This window comes from Hippocampus zosterae, chromosome 11, assembly GCF_025434085.1.
Source record: "Hippocampus zosterae strain Florida chromosome 11, ASM2543408v3, whole genome shotgun sequence".
NCBI classification, from domain to species: domain Eukaryota; kingdom Metazoa; phylum Chordata; class Actinopteri; order Syngnathiformes; family Syngnathidae; genus Hippocampus; species Hippocampus zosterae.
In genome coordinates this window covers 24,995,391-25,015,223 of record NC_067461.1, presented here as the reverse complement: position 1 = coordinate 25,015,223, position 19,833 = coordinate 24,995,391, and positions in this window count along the sequence as shown.

Sequence of the window (19,833 nt, the reverse complement as noted above, 5' to 3'; positions counted from 1 at the left end):
TGCAGTCTCAATGGCGGGGTGCGGGCCGGGGAATAGGCCTCTTGGCCGGGGTGAATAGTGTTGGAACACGGCCCGCGGAAATAGTAGCGGCTGGAGGTACCGGGGGCGATGCCCGCCCCGGCCCGGCGGCCAAGTTAAAAAAATAAATAATCCCCGTTCAGTCTCAATGGCAGGGTGCGGGCCGGCCCGGCGGCGATTGCGGCAGGCCTCTTGGACAGGTTCAGAGATAAAAAAATAATAATTTCCATGCAGTCTCAATGGCGGGGTGCGGGCCGGGGAATAGGCCTCTTTGCCGGGGTGAATAGTGTTGGAACACGGCCCGCGGAAATAGTAGCGGCTGGAGGTACCGGGGGCGATGCCCGCCCCGGGCCGGCGGCCAAGTTAAAAAAATAAATAATCCCGTTCAGTCTCAAAGGCAGGGTGCGGGCCGGCCCGGCGGCGATTGCGGCGGGCAGCAGGCCTCTTGGACAGGTTGAGAGATATAAAAATAATAATTCCCGTGCAGTCTCAATGGCGGGGTGCGGGCCGGCCCGGCGGACGAGTGTGGCCGGGGAAGAGGCCTCTTGGCCGGGGTGAATATGTTGGAACGCGGCGCGCGTAAATAGAAGCGGCTGGAGGTACCGGGGGCGAAGCCCGCCCCGGCCCGGAGGCCGAGTTAAAAAAAATAATAATCCCCGTTCAGTCTCAATGGTGGGGTGCGGGCCGGCCCGGCGGCGAGTGCGGCGGGCAGCAGGCCTCTTGGACAGGTTGAGAGATAAAAAAATAATAATTCCCGTGCAGTCTCAATGGCGGGGTGCGGGCCGGCCCGGCGGACGAGTGTGGCCGGGGAAGAGGCCTCTTGGCCGGGGTGAATATGTTGGAACGCGGCGCGCGTAAATAGAAGCGGCTGGAGGTACAGGGGGCGAAGCCCGCCCCGGCCCGGTGGCCGAGTTAAAAAAAATAATAATCCCCGTTCAGTCTCAATGGCGGGGTGCGGGCCGGCCCGGCGGCGAGTGCGGCGGACAGCAGGCCTCTTGGACAGGTTGAGAGATAAAAAAATAATAATTCCCGTGCAGTCTCAATGGCGGGGTGCGGGCCGGCCCGGCGGACGAGTGTGGCCGGGGAAGAGGCCTCTTGGCCGGGGTGAATATGTTGGAACGCGGCGCGCGTAAATAGAAGCGGCTGGAGGTACCGGGGGCGAAGCCTGCCCCGGCCCGGAGGCCGAGTTAAAAAAAATAATAATCCCCGTTCAGTCTCAATGGCAGGGTGCGGGCCGGCCCGGCGGCGAGTGCGGCGGGCAGCAGGCCTCTTGGACAGGTTGAGAAATAAAAAAATAATAATTCCCGTGCAGTCTCAATGGCAGGGTGCGGGCCGGCCCGGCGGCGATTGCGGCGGGCAGCAGGCCTCTTGGACAGGTTGAGAGATAAAAAAATAATAATTCCCGTGCAGTCTCAATGGCGGGGTGCGGGCCGGGGAATAGGCCTCTTGGCCGGGGTGAATATGTTGGAACGCGGCGCGCGTAAATAGAAGCGGCTGGAGGTACCGGGGGCGAAGCCCGCCCCGGCCCGGAGGCCGAGTTAAAAAAAATAATAATCCCCGTTCAGTCTCAATGGCGCGGTGCGGGCCGGCCCGGCGGCGAGTGCGGCGGGCAGCAGGCCTCTTGGACAGGTTGAGAGATAAAAAAATAATAATTCCCGTGCAGTCTCAATGGCGGGGTGCGGGCCGGGGAATAGGCCTCTTGGCCGGGGTGAATATGTTGGAACGCGGCGCGTGTAAATAGAAGCGGCTGGAGGTACCGGGGGCGAAGCCCGCCCCGGCCCGGAGGCCGAGTTAAAAAAAATAATAATCCCCGTTCAGTCTCAATGGCGGGGTGCGGGCCGGCCCGGCGGCGAGTGCGGCGGGCAGCAGGCCTCTTGGACAGGTTGAGAGATAAAAAAATAATAATTCCCGTGCAGTCTCAATGGCGGGGTGCGGGCCGGGGAATAGGCCTCTTGGCCGGGGTGAATAGTGTTGGAACACGGCCCGCGGAAATAGTAGCGGCTGGAGGTACCGGGGGCGATGCCCGCCCCGGCCCAGCGGCCAAGTTAAAAAAATAAATAATCCCCGTTCAGTCTCAATGGCAGGGTGCGGGCCGGCCCGGCGGCGATTGCGGCGGGCAGCAGGCCTCTTGGACAGGTTGAGAGATAAAAAAATAATAATTCCCGTGCAGTCTCAATGGCGGGGTGCGGGCCGGGGAATAGGCCTCTTGGCCGGGGTGAATATGTTGGAACGCGGCGCGCGTAAATAGAAGCGGCTGGAGGTACCGGGGGCGAAGCCCGCCCCGGCCCGGAGGCCGAGTTAAAAAAAATAATAATCCCCGTTCAGTCTCAATGGCGCGGTGCGGGCCGGCCCGGCGGCGAGTGCGGCGGGCAGCAGGCCTCTTGGACAGGTTGAGAGATAAAAAAATAATAATTCCCGTGCAGTCTCAATGGCGGGGTGCGGGCCGGGGAATAGGCCTCTTGGCCGGGGTGAATATGTTGGAACGCGGCGCGTGTAAATAGAAGCGGCTGGAGGTACCGGGGGCGAAGCCCGCCCCGGCCCGGAGGCCGAGTTAAAAAAAATAATAATCCCCGTTCAGTCTCAATGGCGGGGTGCGGGCCGGGGAATAGGCCTCTTGGCCGGGGTGAATAGTGTTGGAACACACGAAATAGTAGCGGCTGGAGGTACCGGGGGCGATGCCCGCCCCGGCCCGGCGGCCAAGTTAAAAAAATAAATAATCCCCGTTCAGTCTCAATGGCAGGGTGCGGGCCGGCCCGGCAGCGAGTGCGGCGGGCAGCAGGCCTCTTGGACAGGTTGAGAGATAAAAAAATAATAATTCCCGTTCAGTCTCAATGGCAGGGTGCGGGCCGGCCCGGCGGCGATTGCGGCGGGCAGCAGGCCTCTTGGACAGGTTGAGAGATAAAAAAATAATAATTCCCATGCAGTCTCAATGGCGGGGTGCGGGCCGGGGAATAGGCCTCTTGGCCGGGGTGAATATGTTGGAACGCGGCGCGCGTAAATAGAAGCGGCTGGAGGTACCGGGGGCGAAGCCCGCCCCGGCCCGGAGGCCGAGTTAAAAAAAAAAAAAATCCCCGTTCAGTCTCAATGGCGGGGTGCGGGCCGGCCCGGCAGCGAGTGCGGCGGGCAGCAGGCCTCTTGGACAGGTTGAGAAATAAAAAAATAATAATTCCCGTGCAGTCTCAATGGCAGGGTGCGGGCCGGCCCGGCGGCGATTGCGGCGGGCAGCAGGCCTCTTGGACAGGTTGAGAGATAAAAAAATAATAATTCCCGTGCAGTCTCAATGGCGGGGTGCGGGCCGGGGAATAGGCCTCTTGGCCGGGGTGAATATGTTGGAACGCGGCGCGCGTAAATAGAAGCGGCTGGAGGTACCGGGGGCGAAGCCCGCCCCGGCCCGGAGGCCGAGTTAAAAAAAATAATAATCCTCGTTCAGTCTCAATGGCGCGGTGCGGGCCGGCCCGGCGGCGAGTGCGGCGGGCAGCAGGCCTCTTGGACAGGTTGAGAGATAAAAAAATAATAATTCCCGTGCAGTCTCAATGGCGGGGTGCGGGCCGGGGAATAGGCCTCTTGGCCGGGGTGAATATGTTGGAACGCGGCGCGTGTAAATAGAAGCGGCTGGAGGTACCGGGGGCGAAGCCCGCCCCGGCCCGGAGGCCGAGTTAAAAAAAATAATAATCCCCGTTCAGTCTCAATGGCGGGGTGCGGGCCGGCCCGGCGGCGAGTGCGGCGGGCAGCAGGCCTCTTGGACAGGTTGAGAGATAAAAAAATAATAATTCCCGTGCAGTCTCAATGGCGGGGTGCGGGCCGGGGAATAGGCCTCTTGGCCGGGGTGAATAGTGTTGGAACACGGCCCGCGGAAATAGTAGCGGCTGGAGGTACCGGGGGCGATGCCCGCCCCGGCCCAGCGGCCAAATTAAAAAAATAAATAATCCCCGTTCAGTCTCAATGGCAGGGTGCGGGCCGGCCCGGCGGCGATTGCGGCGGGCAGCAGGCCTCTTGGACAGGTTGAGAGATAAAAAAATAATAATTCCCGTGCAGTCTCAATGGCGGGGTGCGGGCCGGGGAATAGGCCTCTTGGCCGGGGTGAATATGTTGGAACGCGGCGCGCGTAAATAGAAGCGGCTGGAGGTACCGGGGGCGAAGCCCGCCCCGGCCCGGCGGCCAAGTTAAAAAAATAATAATCCCCGTTCAGTCTCAATGGCAGGGTGCGGGCCGGCCCGGCGGCGAGTGCGGCGGGCAGCAGGCCTCTTGGACAGGTCGAGAGATAAAAAAATAATAATTCCCGTTCAGTCTCAATGGCAGGGTGCGGGCCGGCCCGGCGGCGATTGCGGCAGGCCTCTTGGACAGGTTCAGAGATAAAAAAAATAATAATTCCCATGCAGTCTCAATGGCGGGGTGCGGGCCGGGGAATAGGCCTCTTGGCCGGGGTGAATAGTGTTGGAACACGGCCCGCGGAAATAGTAGCGGCTGGAGGTACCGGGGGCGATGCCCGCCCCGGGCCGGCGGCCAAGTTAAAAAAATAAATAATCCCCGTTCAGTCTCAATGGCAGGGTGCGGGCCGGCCCGGCGGCGATTGCGGCGGGCAGCAGGCCTCTTGGACAGGTTGAGAGATATAAAAATAATAATTCCCGTGCAGTCTCAATGGCGGGGTGCGGGCCGGCCCGGCGGACGAGTGTGGACGGGGAAGAGGCCTCTTGGCCGGGGTGAATATGTTGGAACGCGGCGCGCGTAAATAGAAGCGGCTGGAGGTACCGGGGGCGAAGCCCGCCCCGGCCCGGAGGCCGAGTTAAAAAAAATAATAATCCCCGTTCAGTCTCAATGGTGGGGTGCGGGCCGGCCCGGCAGCGAGTGCGGCGGGCAGCAGGCCTCTTGGACAGGTTGAGAGATAAAAAAATAATAATTCCCGTGCAGTCTCAATGGCGGGGTGCGGGCCGGCCCGGCGGACGAGTGTGGCCGGGGAAGAGGCCTCTTGGCCGGGGTGAATATGTTGGAACGCGGCGCGCGTAAATAGAAGCGGCTGGAGGTACAGGGGGCGAAGCCCGCCCCGGCCCGGTGGCCGAGTTAAAAAAAATAATAATCCCCGTTCAGTCTCAATGGCGGGGTGCGGGCCGGCCCGGCGGCGAGTGCGGCGGGCAGCAGGCCTCTTGGACAGGTTGAGAGATAAAAAAATAATAATTCCCGTGCAGTCTCAATGGCGGGGTGCGGGCCGGCCCGGCGGCGATTGCGGCGGGCAGCAGGCCTCTTGGACAGGTTGAGAGATAAAAAAATAATAATTCCCATGCAGTCTCAATGGCGGGGTGCGGGCCGGGGAATAGGCCTCTTGGCCGGGGTGAATATGTTGGAACGCGGCGCGCGTAAATAGAAGCGGCTGGAGGTACCGGGGGTGAAGCCCGCCCCGGCCCGGAGGCCGAGTTAAAAAAAATAATAATCCCCGTTCAGTCTCAATGGCGGGGTGCGGGCCGGCCCGGCGGCGAGTGCGGCGGGCAGCAGGCCTCTTGGACAGGTTGAGAGATAAAAAAATAATAATTCCCGTGCAGTCTCAATGGCGGGTGCGGGCCGGGGAATAGGCCTCTTGGCCGGGGTGAATAGTGTTGGAACACGGCCCGCGGAAATAGTAGCGGCTGGAGGTACCGGGGGCGATGCCCGCCCCGGCCCGGCGGCCAAGTTAAAAAAATAAATAATCCCCGTTCAGTCTCAATGGCAGGGTGCGGGCCGGCCCGGCGGCGATTGCGGCGGGCAGCAGGCCTCTTGGACAGGTTGAGAGATAAAAAAATAATAATTCCCGTGCAGTCTCAATGGCGGGGTGCGGGCCGGGGAATAGGCCTCTTGGCCGGGGTGAATAGTGTTGGAACACGGCCCGCGGAAATAGTAGCGGCTGGAGGTACCGGGGGCGATGCCCGCCCCGGGCCGGCGGCCAAGTTAAAAAAATAAATAATCCCCGTTCAGTCTCAATGGCAGGGTGCGGGCCGGCCCGGCGGCGAGTGCGGCGGGCAGCAGGCCTCTTGGACAGGTTGAGAGATATAAAAATAATAATTCCCGTGCAATCTCAATGGCGGGGTGCGGGCCGGCCCGGCGGACGAGTGTGGCCGGGGAAGAGGCCTCTTGGCCGGGGTGAATATGTTGGAACGCGGCGCGCGTAAATAGAAGCGGCTGGAGGTACAGGGGGCGAAGCCCGCCCCGGCCCGGTGGCCGAGTTAAAAAAAATAATAATCCCCGTTCAGTCTCATTGGCGGGGTGCGGGCCGGCCCGGCGGCGAGTGCGGCGGGCAGCAGGCCTCTTGGACAGGTTGAGAGATAAAAAAATAATAATTCCGTGCAGTCTCAATGGCGGGGTGCGGGCCGGCCCGGCGGACGAGTGTGGCCGGGGAAGAGGCCTCTTGGCCGGGGTGAATAGTGTTGGAACACGGCCCGCGGAAATAGTAGCGGCTGGAGGTACCGGGGGCGATGCCCGCCCCGGCCCGGCGGCCAAGTTAAAAAAATAAATAATCCCCGTTCAGTCTCAATGGCAGGGTGCGGGCCGGCCCGGCGGCGATTGCGGCGGGCAGCAGGCCTCTTGGACAGGTTGAGAGATAAAAAAATAATAATTCCCATGCAGTCTCAATGGCGGGGTGCGGGCCGGGGAATAGGCCTCTTGGCCGGGGTGAATAGTGTTGGAACACGGCCCGCGGAAATAGTAGCGGCTGGAGGTACCGGGGGCGATGCCCGCCCCGGCCCGGCGGCCAAGTTAAAAAAATAAATAATCCCCGTTCAGTCTCAATGGCAGGGTGCGGGCCGGCCCGGCGGCGATTGCGGCGGGCAGCAGGCCTCTTGGACAGGTTGAGAGATAAAAAAATAATAATTCCCATGCAGTCTCAATGGCGGGGTGCGGGCCGGGGAATAGGCCTCTTGGCCGGGGTGAATATGTTGGAACGCGGCGCGCGTAAATAGAAGCGGCTGGAGGTACCGGGGGCGAAGCCCGCCCCGGCCCGGAGGCCGAGTTAAAAAAAATAATAATCCCCGTTCAGTCTCAATGGCGGGGTGCGGGCCGGCCCGGCGGCGAGTGCGGCGGGCAGCAGGCCTCTTGGACAGGTTGAGAGATAAAAAAATAATAATTCCCATGCAGTCTCAATGGCGGGGTGCGGGCCGGGGAATAGGCCTCTTGGCCGGGGTGAATATGTTGGAACGCGGCGCGCGTAAATAGAAGCGGCTGGAGGTACCGGGGGCGAAGCCCGCCCCGGCCCGGAGGCCGAGTTAAAAAAAATAATAATCCCCGTTCAGTCTCAATGGCGGGGTGCGGGCCGGCCCGGCGGCGAGTGCGGCGGGCAGCAGGCCTCTTGGACAGGTTGAGAGATAAAAAAATAATAATTCCCGTGCAGTCTCAATGGCGGGGTGCGGGCCGGGGTGAATATGTTGGAACGCGGCGCGCGTAAATAGAAGCGGCTGGAGGTACCGGGGACGAAGCCCGCCCCGGCCCGGAGGCCGAGTTAAAAAAAATAATAATCCCCGTTCAGTCTCAATGGCGGGGTGCGGGCCGGCCCGGCGGCGAGTGCGGCGGGCAGCAGGCCTCTTGGACAGGTTGAGAGATAAAAAAATAATAATTCCCGTGCAGTCTCAATGGCGGGGTGCGGGCCGGGGAATAGGCCTCTTGGCCGGGGTGAATAGTGTTGGAACACGGCCCGCGGAAATAGTAGCGGCTGGAGGTACCGGGGGCGATGCCCGCCCCGGCCCGGCGGCCAAGTTAAAAAAATAAATAATCCCCGTTCAGTCTCAATGGCAGGGTGCGGGCCGGCCCAGCGGCGATTGCGGCAGGCCTCTTGGACAGGTTCAGAGATAAAAAAATAATAATTCCCATGCAGTCTCAATGGCGGGGTGCGGGCCGGGGAATAGGCCTCTTTGCCGGGGTGAATAGTGTTGGAACACGGCCCGCGGAAATAGTAGCGGCTGGAGGTACCGGGGGCGATGCCCGCCCCGGGCCGGCGGCCAAGTTAAAAAAATAAATAATCCCGTTCAGTCTCAAAGGCAGGGTGCGGGCCGGCCCGGCGGCGATTGCGGCGGGCAGCAGGCCTCTTGGACAGGTTGAGAGATATAAAAATAATAATTCCCGTGCAGTCTCAATGGCGGGGTGCGGGCCGGCCCGGCGGACGAGTGTGGCCGGAGAAGAGGCCTCTTGGCCGGGGTGAATATGTTGGAACGCGGCGCGCGTAAATAGAAGCGGCTGGAGGTACCGGGGGCGAAGCCCGCCCCGGCCCGGAGGCCGAGTTAAAAAAAATAATAATCCCCGTTCAGTCTCAATGGTGGGGTGCGGGCCGGCCCGGCGGCGAGTGCGGCGGGCAGCAGGCCTCTTGGACAGGTTGAGAGATAAAAAAATAATAATTCCCGTGCAGTCTCAATGGCGGGGTGCGGGCCGGGGAATAGGCCTCTTGGCCGGGGTGAATAGTGTTGGAACACGGCCCGCGGAAATAGTAGCGGCTGGAGGTACCGGGGGCGATGCCCGCCCCGGCCCGGCGGCCAAGTTAAAAAAATAAATAATCCCCGTTCAGTCTCAATGGCAGGGTGCGGGCCGGCCCGGCGGCGAGTGCGGCGGGCAGCAGGCCTCTTGGACAGGTTGAGAGATAAAAAAATAATAATTCCCGTTCAGTCTCAATGGCAGGGTGCGGGCCGGCCCGGCGGCGATTGCGGCGGGCAGCAGGCCTCTTGGACAGGTTGAGAGAAAAAAAAATAATAATTCCCATGCAGTCTCAATGGCGGGGTGCGGGCCGGGGAATAGGCCTCTTGGCCGGGGTGAATATGTTGGAACGCGGCGCGCGTAAATAGAAGCGGCTGGAGGTACCGGGGGCGAAGCCCGCCCCGGCCCGGAGGCCGAGTTAAAAAAAATAATAATCCCCGTTCAGTCTCAATGGCGGGGTGCGGGCCGGCCCGGCGGCGAGTGCGGCGGGCAGCAGGCCTCTTGGACAGGTTGAGAGATAAAAAAATAATAATTCCCGTGCAGTCTCAATGGCGGGGTGCGGGCCGGGGAATAGGCCTCTTGGCCGGGGTGAATAGTGTTGGAACACGGCCCGCGGAAATAGTAGCGGCTGGAGGTACCGGGGGCGATGCCCGCCCCGGCCCGGCGGCCAAGTTAAAAAAATAAATAATCCCCGTTCAGTCTCAAGGGCAGGGTGCGGGCCGGCCCGGCGGCGAGTGCGGCGGGCAGCAGGCCTCTTGGTCAGGTTGAGAGATAAAAAAATAATAATTCCCGTTCAGTCTCAATGGCAGGGTGCGGGCCGGCCCGGCGGCGATTGCGGCGGGCAGCAGGCCTCTTGGACAGGTTGAGAGATAAAAAAATAATAATTCCCATGCAGTCTCAATGGCGGGGTGCGGGCCGGGGAATAGGCCTCTTGGCCGGGGTGAATATGTTGGAACGCGGCGCGCGTAAATAGAAGCGGCTGGAGGTACCGGGGGCGAAGCCCGCCCCGGCCCGGAGGCCGAGTTAAAAAAAATAATAATCCCCGTTCAGTCTCAATGGCGGGGTGCGGGCCGGCCCGGCGGCGAGTGCGGCGGGCAGCAGGCCTCTTGGACAGGTTGAGAGATAAAAAAATAATAATTCCCGTGCAGTCTCAATGGCGGGGTGCGGGCCGGGTAATAGGCCTCTTGGCCGGGGTGAATAGTGTCGGAACACGGCCCGCGGAAATAGTAGCGGCTGGAGGTACCGGGGGCGATGCCCGCCCCGGCCCGGCGGCCAAGTTAAAAAAATAAATAATCCCCGTTCAGTCTCAATGGCAGGGTGCGGGCCGGCCCGGCGGCGATTGCGGCGGGCAGCAGGCCTCTTGGACAGGTTGAGAGATAAAAAAATAATAATTCCCATGCAGTCTCAATGGCGGGGTGCGGGCCGGGGAATAGGCCTCTTGGCCGGGGTGAATAGTGTTGGAACACGGCCCGCGGAAATAGTAGCGGCTGGAGGTACCGGGGGCGATGCCCGCCCCGGCCCGGCGGCCAAGTTAAAAAAATAAATAATCCCCGTTCAGTCTCAATGGCAGGGTGCGGGCCGGCCCGGCGGCGAGTGCGGCGGGCAGCAGGCCTCTTGGACAGGTTGAGAGATAAAAAAATAATAATTCCCGTTCAGTCTCAATGGCAGGGTGCGGGCCGGCCCGGCGGCGATTGCGGCGGGCAGCAGACCTCTTGGACAGGTTGAGAGATAAAAAAATAATAATTCCCATGCAGTCTCAATGGCGGGGTGCGGGCCGGGGAATAGGCCTCTTGGCCGGGGTGAATATGTTGGAACGCGGCGCGCGTAAATAGAAGCGGCTGGAGGTACCGGGGGCGAAGCCCGCCCCGGCCCGGAGGCCGAGTTAAAAAAAATAATAATCCCCGTTCAGTCTCAATGGCGGGGTGCGGGCCGGCCCGGCGGCGAGTGCGGCGGGCAGCAGGCCTCTTGGACAGGTTGAGAGATAAAAAAATAATAATTCCCGTGCAGTCTCAATGGCGGGGTGCGGGCCGGGGAATAGGCCTCTTGGCCGGGGTGAATAGTGTTGGAACACGGCCCGCGGAAATAGTAGCGGCTGGAGGTACCGGGGGCGATGCCCGCCCCGGCCCGGCGGCCAAGTTAAAAAAATAAATAATCCCCGTTCAGTCTCAATGGCAGGGTGCGGGCCGGCCCGGCGGCGATTGCGGCGGGCAGCAGGCCTCTTGGACAGGTTGAGAGATAAAAAAATAATAATTCCCGTGCAGTCTCAATGGCGGGGTGCGGGCCGGGGAATAGGCCTCTTGGCCGGGGTGAATAGTGTTGGAACACGGCCCGCGGAAATAGTAGCGGCTGGAGGTACCGGGGGCGATGCCCGCCCCGGGCCGGCGGCCAAGTTAAAAAAATAAATAATCCCCGTTCAGTCTCAATGGCAGGGTGCGGGCCGGCCCGGCGGCGAGTGCGGCGGGCAGCAGGCCTCTTGGACAGGTTGAGAGATATAAAAATAATAATTCCCGTGCAATCTCAATGGCGGGGTGCGGGCCGGCCCGGCGGACGAGTGTGGCCGGGGAAGAGGCCTCTTGGCCGGGGTGAATATGTTGGAACGCGGCGCGCGTAAATAGAAGCGGCTGGAGGTACCGGGGGCGAAGCCCGCCCCGGCCCGGAGGCCGAGTTAAAAAAAATAATAATCCCCGTTCAGTCTCAATGGCGGGGTGCGGGGCGGCCCGGCGGCGAGTGCGGCGGGCAGCAGGCCTCTTGGACAGGTTGAGAGATAAAAAAATAATAATTCCCGTGCAGTCTCAATGGCGGGGTGCGGGCCGGCCCGGCGGACGAGTGTGGCCGGGGAAGAGGCCTCTTGGCCGGGGTGAATATGTTGGAACGCGGCGCGCGTAAATAGAAGCGGCTGGAGGTACAGGGGGCGAAGCCCGCCCCGGCCCGGTGGCCGAGTTAAAAAAAATAATAATCCCCGTTCAGTCTCAATGGCGGGGTGCGGGCCGGCCCGGCGGCGAGTGCGGCGGGCAGCAGGCCTCTTGGACAGGTTGAGAGATAAAAAAATAATAATTCCCGTGCAGTCTCAATGGCGGGGTGCGGGCCGGCCCGGCGGACGAGTGTGGCCGGGGAAGAGGCCTCTTGGCCGGGGTGAATATGTTGGAACGCGGCGCGCGTAAATAGAAGCGGCTGGAGGTACCGGGGGCGAAGCCCGCCCCGGCCCGGAGGCCGAGTTAAAAAAAATAATAATCCCCGTTCAGTCTCAATGGCGGGGTGCGGGCCGGCCCGGCGGCGAGTGCGGCGGGCAGCAGGCCTCTTGGACAGGTTGAGAGATAAAAAAATAATAATTCCCGTGCAGTCTCAATGGCGGGGTGCGGGCCGGGGAATAGGCCTCTTGGCCGGGGTGAATAGTGTTGGAACACGGCCCGCGGAAATAGTAGCGGCTGGAGGTACCGGGGGCGATGCCCACCCCGGGCCGGCGGCCAAGTTAAAAAAATAAATAATCCCCGTTCAGTCTCAATGGCAGGGTGCGGGCCGGCCCGGCGGCGAGTGCGGCGGGCAGCAGGCCTCTTGGACAGGTTGAGAGATATAAAAATAATAATTCCCGTGCAATCTCAATGGCGGGGTGCGGGCCGGCCCGGCGGACGAGTGTGGCCGGGGAAGATGCCTCTTGGCCGGGGTGAATATGTTGGAACGCGGCGCGCGTAAATAGAAGCGGCTGGAGGTACCGGGGGCGAAGCCCGCCCCGGCCCGGAGGCCGAGTTAAAAAAAATAATAATCCCCGTTCAGTCTCAATGGCGGGGTGCGGGGCGGCCCGGCGGCGAGTGCGGCGGGCAGCAGGCCTCTTGGACAGGTTGAGAGATAAAAAAATAATAATTCCCGTGCAGTCTCAATGGCGGGGTGCGGGCCGGCCCGGCGGACGAGTGTGGCCGGGGAAGAGGCCTCTTGGCCGGGGTGAATATGTTGGAACGCGGCGCGCGTAAATAGAAGCGGCTGGAGGTACAGGGGGCGAAGCCCGCCCCGGCCCGGTGGCCGAGTTAAAAAAAATAATAATCCCCGTTCAGTCTCAATGGCGGGGTGCGGGCCGGCCCGGCGGCGAGTGCGGCGGGCAGCAGGCCTCTTGGACAGGTTGAGAGATAAAAAAATAATAATTCCCGTGCAGTCTCAATGGCGGGGTGCGGGCCGGCCCGGCGGACGAGTGTGGCCGGGGAAGAGGCCTCTTGGCCGGGGTGAATATGTTGGAACGCGGCGCGCGTAAATAGAAGCGGCTGGAGGTACCGGGGGCGAAGCCCGCCCCGGCCCGGAGGCCGAGTTAAAAAAAATAATAATCCCCGTTCAGTCTCAATGGCGGGGTGCGGGCCGGCCCGGCGGCGAGTGCGGCGGGCAGCAGGCCTCTTGGACAGGTTGAGAGATAAAAAAATAATAATTCCCGTGCAGTCTCAATGGCGGGGTGCGGGCCGGGGAATAGGCCTCTTGGCCGGGGTGAATAGTGTTGGAACACGGCCCGCGGAAATAGTAGCGGCTGGAGGTACCGGGGGCGATGCCCGCCCCGGCCCGGCGGCCAAGTTAAAAAAATAAATAATCCCCGTTCAGTCTCAATGGCAGGGTGCGGGCCGGCCCGGCGGCGATTGCGGCGGGCAGCAGGCCTCTTGGACAGGTTGAGAGATAAAAAAATAATAATTCCCATGCAGTCTCAATGGCGGGGTGCGGGCCGGGGAATAGGCCTCTTGGCCGGGGTGAATAGTGTTGGAACACGGCCCGCGGAAATAGTAGCGGCTGGAGGTACCGGGGGCGATGCCCGCCCCGGGCCGGCGGCCAAGTTAAAAAAATAAATAATCCCCGTTCAGTCTCAATGGCAGGGTGCGGGCCGGCCCGGCGGCGAGTGCGGCGGGCAGCAGGCCTCTTGGACAGGTTGAGAGATAAAAAAATAATAATTCCCGTTCAGTCTCAATGGCAGGGTGCGGGCCGGCCCGGCGGCGATTGCGGCGGGCAGCAGGCCTCTTGGACAGGTTGAGAGATAAAAAAATAATAATTCCCGTTCAGTCTCAATGGCAGGGTGCGGGCCGGCCCGGCGGCGATTGCGGCAGGCCTCTTGGACAGGTTCAGAGATAAAAAAATAATAATTCCCATGCAGTCTCAATGGCGGGGTGCGGGCCGGGGAATAGGCCTCTTGGCCGGGGTGAATAGTGTTGGAACACGGCCCGCGGAAATAGTAGCGGCTGGAGGTACCGGGGGCGATGCCCGCCCCGGGCCGGCGGCCAAGTTAAAAAAATAAATAATCCCCGTTCAGTCTCAATGGCAGGGTGCGGGCCGGCCCGGCGGCGATTGCGGCGGGCAGCAGGCCTCTTGGACAGGTTGAGAGATATAAAAATAATAATTCCCGTGCAGTCTCAATGGCGGGGTGCGGGCCGGCCCGGCGGACGAGTGTGGCCGGGGAAGAGGCCTCTTGGCCGGGGTGAATATGTTGGAACGCGGCGCGCGTAAATAGAAGCGGCTGGAGGTACCGGGGGCGAAGCCCGCCCCGGCCCGGAGGCCGAGTTAAAAAAAATAATAATCCCCGTTCAGTCTCAATGGTGGGGTGCGGGCCGGCCCGGCGGCGAGTGCGGCGGGCAGCAGGCCTCTTGGACAGGTTGAGAGATAAAAAAATAATAATTCCCGTGCAGTCTCAATGGCGGGGTGCGGGCCGGCCCGGCGGACGAGTGTGGCCGGGGAAGAGGCCTCTTGGCCGGGGTGAATATGTTGGAACGCGGCGCGCGTAAATAGAAGCGGCTGGAGGTACAGGGGGCGAAGCCCGCCCCGGCCCGGTGGCCGAGTTAAAAAAAATAATAATCCCCGTTCAGTCTCAATGGCGGGGTGCGGGCCGGCCCGGCGGCGAGTGCGGCGGGCAGCAGGCCTCTTGGACAGGTTGAGAGATAAAAAAATAATAATTCCCGTGCAGTCTCAATGGCGGGGTGCGGGCCGGCCCGGCGGCGATTGCGGCGGGCAGCAGGCCTCTTGGACAGGTTGAGAGATAAAAAAATAATAATTCCCATGCAGTCTCAATGGCGGGGTGCGGGCCGGGGAATAGGCCTCTTGGCCGGGGTGAATATGTTGGAACGCGGCGCGCGTAAATAGAAGCGGCTGGAGGTACCGGGGGCGAAGCCCGCCCCGGCCCGGAGGCCGAGTTAAAAAAAATAATAATCCCCGTTCAGTCTCAATGGCGGGGTGCGGGCCGGCCCGGCGGCGAGTGCGGCGGGCAGCAGGCCTCTTGGACAGGTTGAGAGATAAAAAAATAATAATTCCCGTGCAGTCTCAATGGCGGGGTGCGGGCCGGGGAATAGGCCTCTTGGCCGGGGTGAATAGTGTTGGAACACGGCCCGCGGAAATAGTAGCGGCTGGAGGTACCGGGGGCGATGCCCGCCCCGGCCCGACGGCCAAGTTAAAAAAATAAATAATCCCCGTTCAGTCTCAATGGCAGGGTGCGGGCCGGCCCGGCGGCGATTGCGGCGGGCAGCAGGCCTCTTGGACAGGTTGAGAGATAAAAAAATAATAATTCCCATGCAGTCTCAATGGCGGGGTGCGGGCCGGGGAATAGGCCTCTTGGCCGGGGTGAATAGTGTTGGAACACGGCCCGCGGAAATAGTAGCGGCTGGAGGTACCGGGGGCGATGCCCGCCCCGGCCCGGCGGCCAAGTTAAAAAAATAAATAATCCCCGTTCAGTCTCAATGGCAGGGTGCGGGCCGGCCCGGCGGCGAGTGCGGCGGGCAGCAGGCCTCTTGGACAGGTTGAGAGATAAAAAAATAATAATTCCCGTGCAGTCTCAATGGCGGGGTGCGGGCCGGCCCGGCGGACGAGTGTGGCCGGGGAAGAGGCCTCTTGGCCGGGGTGAATATGTTGGAACGCGGCGCGCGTAAATAGAAGCGGCTGGAGGTACCGGGGGCGAAGCCCGCCCCGGCCCGGAGGCCGAGTTAAAAAAAATAATAATCCCCGTTCAGTCTCAATGGCGGGGTGCGGGCCGGCCCGGCGGCGAGTGCGGCGGGCAGCAGGCCTCTTGGACAGGTTGAGAGATAAAAAAATAATAATTCCCGTGCAGTCTCAATGGCGGGGTGCGGGCCGGGGAATAGGCCTCTTGGCCGGGGTGAATAGTGTTGGAACACGGCCCGCGGAAATAGTAGCGGCTGGAGGTACCGGGGGCGATGCCCGCCCCGGCCCGGCGGCCAAGTTAAAAAAATAAATAATCCCCGTTCAGTCTCAATGGCAGGGTGCGGGCCGGCCCGGCGGCGATTGCGGCGGGCAGCAGGCCTCTTGGACAGGTTGAGAGATAAAAAAATAATAATTCCCATGCAGTCTCAATGGCGGGGTGCGGGCCGGGGAATAGGCCTCTTGGCCGGGGTGAATATGTTGGAACGCGGCGCGCGTAAATAGAAGCGGCTGGAGGTACCGGGGGCGAAGCCCGCCCCGGCCCGGAGGCCGAGTTAAAAAAAATAATAATCCCCGTTCAGTCTCAATGGCGGGGTGCGGCCCGGCCCGGCGGCGAGTGCGGCGGGCAGCAGGCCTCTTGGACAGGTTGAGAGATAAAAAAATAATAATTCCGTGCAGTCTCAATGGCGGGGTGCGGGCCGGGGAATAGGCCTCTTGGCCGGGGTGAATAGTGTTGGAACACGGCCCGCGGAAATAGTAGCGGCTGGAGGTACCGGGGGCGATGCCCGCCCCGGCCCGGCGGCCAAGTTAAAAAAATAAATAATCCCCGTTCAGTCTCAATGGCAGGGTGCGGGCCGGCCCGGCGGCGATTGCGGCGGGCAGCAGGCCTCTTGGACAGGTTGAGAGATAAAAAAATAATAATTCCCATGCAGTCTCAATGGCGGGGTGCGGGCCGGGGAATAGGCCTCTTGGCCGGGGTGAATAGTGTTGGAACACGGCCCGCGGAAATAGTAGCGGCTGGAGGTACCGGGGGCGATGCCCGCCCCGGGCCGGCGGCCAAGTTAAAAAAATAAATAATCCCCGTTCAGTCTCAATGGCAGGGTGCGGGCCGGCCCGGCGGCGAGTGCGGCGGGCAGCAGGCCTCTTGGACATGTTGAGAGATAAAAAAATAATAATTCCCGTTCAGTCTCAATGGCAGGGTGCGGGCCGGCCCGGCGGCGATTGCGGCGGGCAGCAGGCCTCTTGGACAGGTTGAGAGATAAAAAAATAATAATTCCCATGCAGTCTCAATGGCGGGGTGCGGGCCGGGGAATAGGCCTCTTGGCCGGGGTGAATATGTTGGAACGCGGCGCGCGTAAATAGAAGCGGCTGGAGGTACCGGGGGCGAAGCCCGCCCCGGCCCGGAGGCCGAGTTAAAAAAATAATAATCCCCGTTCAATCTTAATGGCGGGGTGCGGGCCGGCCCGGCGGCGAGTGCGGCGGGCAGCAGGCCTCTTGGACAGGTTGAGAGATAAAAAAATAATAATTCCCGTGCAGTCTCAATGGCGGGGTGCGGGCCGGGGAATAGGCCTCTTGGCCGGGGTGAATAGTGTTGGAACACGGCCCGCGGAAATAGTAGCGGATGGAGGTACCGGGGGCGATGCCCGCCCCGGGCCGGCGGCCAAGTTAAAAAAATAAATAATCCCCGTTCAGTCTCAATGGCAGGGTGCGGGCCGGCCCGGCGGCGAGTGCGGCGGGCAGCAGGCCTCTTGGACAGGTTGAGAGATAAAAAAATAATAATTCCCGTTCAGTCTCAATGGCAGGGTGCGGGCCGGCCCGGCGGCGATTGCGGCGGGCAGCAGGCCTCTTGGACAGGTTGAGAGATAAAAAAATAATAATTCCCATGCAGTCTCAATGGCGGGGTGCGGGCCGGGGAATAGGCCTCTTGGCCGGGGTGAATATGTTGGAACGCGGCGCGCGTAAATAGAAGCGGCTGGAGGTACCGGGGGCGAAGCCCGCCCCGGCCCGGAGGCCGAGTTAAAAAAAATAATAATCCCCGTTCAGTCTCAATGGCGGGGTGCGGGCCGGCCCGGCGGCGAGTGCGGCGGGCAGCAGGCCTCTTGGACAGGTTGAGAGATAAAAAAATAATAATTCCCGTGCAGTCTCAATGGCGGGGTGCGGGCCGGGGAATAGGCCTCTTGGCCGGGGTGAATAGTGTTGGAACACGGCCCGCGGAAATAGTAGCGGCTGGAGGTACCGGGGGCGATGCCCGCCCCGGCCCGGCGGCCAAGTTAAAAAAATAAATAATCCCCGTTCAGTCTCAATGGCAGGGTGCGGGCCGGCCCGGCGGCGATTGCGGCAGGCCTCTTGGACAGGTTCAGAGATAAAAAAAATAATAATTCCCATGCAGTCTCAATGGCGGGGTGCGGGCCGGGGAATAGGCCTCTTGGCCGGGGTGAATAGTGTTGGAACACGGCCCGCGGAAATAGTAGCGGCTGGAGGTACCGGGGGCGATGCCCGCCCCGGGCCGGCGGCCAAGTTAAAAAAATAAATAATCCCCGTTCAGTCTCAATGGCAGGGTGCGGGCCGGCCCGGCGGCGATTGCGGCGGGCAGCAGGCCTCTTGGACAGGTTGAGAGATATAAAAATAATAATTCCCGTGCAGTCTCAATGGCGGGGTGCGGGCCGGCCCGGCGGACGAGTGTGGCCGGGGAAGAGGCCTCTTGGCCGGGGTGAATATGTTGGAACGCGGCGCGCGTAAATAGAAGCGGCTGGAGGTACCGGGGGCGAAGCCCGCCCCGGCCCGGAGGCCGAGTTAAAAAAAATAATAATCCCCGTTCAGTCTCAATGGTGGGGTGCGGGCCGGCCCGGCGGCGAGTGCGGCGGGCAGCAGGCCTCTTGGACAGGTTGAGAGATAAAAAAATAATAATTCCCGTGCAGTCTCAATGGCGGGGTGCGGGCCGGCCCGGCGGACGAGTGTGGCCGGGGAAGAGGCCTCTTGGCCGGGGTGAATATGTTGGAACGCGGCGCGCGTAAATAGAAGCGGCTGGAGGTACAGGGGGCGAAGCCCGCCCCGGCCCGGTGGCCGAGTTAAAAAAAATAATAATCCCCGTTCAGTCTCAATGGCGGGGTGCGGGCCGGCCCGGCGGCGAGTGCGGCGGACAGCAGGCCTCTTGGACAGGTTGAGAGATAAAAAAATAATAATTCCCATGCAGTCTCAATGGCGGGGTGCGGGCCGGCCCGGCGGACGAGTGTGGCCGGGGAAGAGGCCTCTTGGCCGGGGTGAATATGTTGGAACGCGGCGCGCGTAAATAGAAGCGGCTGGAGGTACCGGGGGCGAAGCCTGCCCCGGCCCGGAGGCCGAGTTAAAAAAAATAATAATCCCCGTTCAGTCTCAATGGCGGGGTGCGGGCCGGCCCGGCGGCGAGTGCGGCGGGCAGCAGGCCTCTTGGACAGGTTGAGAAATAAAAAAATAATAATTCCCGTGCAGTCTCAATGGCAGGGTGCGGGCCGGCCCGGCGGCGATTGCGGCGGGCAGCAGGCCTCTTGGACAGGTTGAGAGATAAAAAAATAATAATTCCCGTGCAGTCTCAATGGCGGGGTGCGGGCCGGGGAATAGGCCTCTTGGCCGGGGTGAATATGTTGGAACGCGGCGCGCGTAAATAGAAGCGGCTGGAGGTACCGGGGGCGAAGCCCGCCCCGGCCCGGAGGCCGAGTTAAAAAAAATAATAATCCCCGTTCAGTCTCAATGGCGCGGTGCGGGCCGGCCCGGCGGCGAGTGCGGCGGGCAGCAGGCCTCTTGGACAGGTTGAGAGATAAAAAAATAATAATTCCCGTGCAGTCTCAATGGCGGGGTGCGGGCCGGGGAATAGGCCTCTTGGCCGGGGTGAATATGTTGGAACGCGGCGCGTGTAAATAGAAGCGGCTGGAGGTACCGGGGGCGAAGCCCGCCCCGGCCCGGAGGCCGAGTTAAAAAAAATAATAATCCCCGTTCAGTCTCAATGGCGGGGTGCGGGCCGGCCCGGCGGCGAGTGCGGCGGGCAGCAGGCCTCTTGGACAGGTTGAGAGATAAAAAAATAATAATTCCCGTGCAGTCTCAATGGCGGGGTGCGGGCCGGGGAATAGGCCTCTTGGCCGGGGTGAATAGTGTTGGAACACGGCCCGCGGAAATAGTAGCGGCTGGAGGTACCGGGGGCGATGCCCGCCCCGGCCCAGCGGCCAAGTTAAAAAAATAAATAATCCCCGTTCAGTCTCAATGGCAGGGTGCGGGCCGGCCCGGCGGCGATTGCGGCGGGCAGCAGGCCTCTTGGACAGGTTGAGAGATAAAAAAATAATAATTCCCGTGCAGTCTCAATGGCGGGGTGCGGGCCGGGGAATAGGCCTCTTGGCCGGGGTGAATATGTTGGAACGCGGCGCGCGTAAATAGAAGCGGCTGGAGGTACCGGGGGCGAAGCCCGCCCCGGCCCGGAGGCCGAGTTAAAAAAAATAATAATCCCCGTTCAGTCTCAATGGCGCGGTGCGGGCCGGCCCGGCG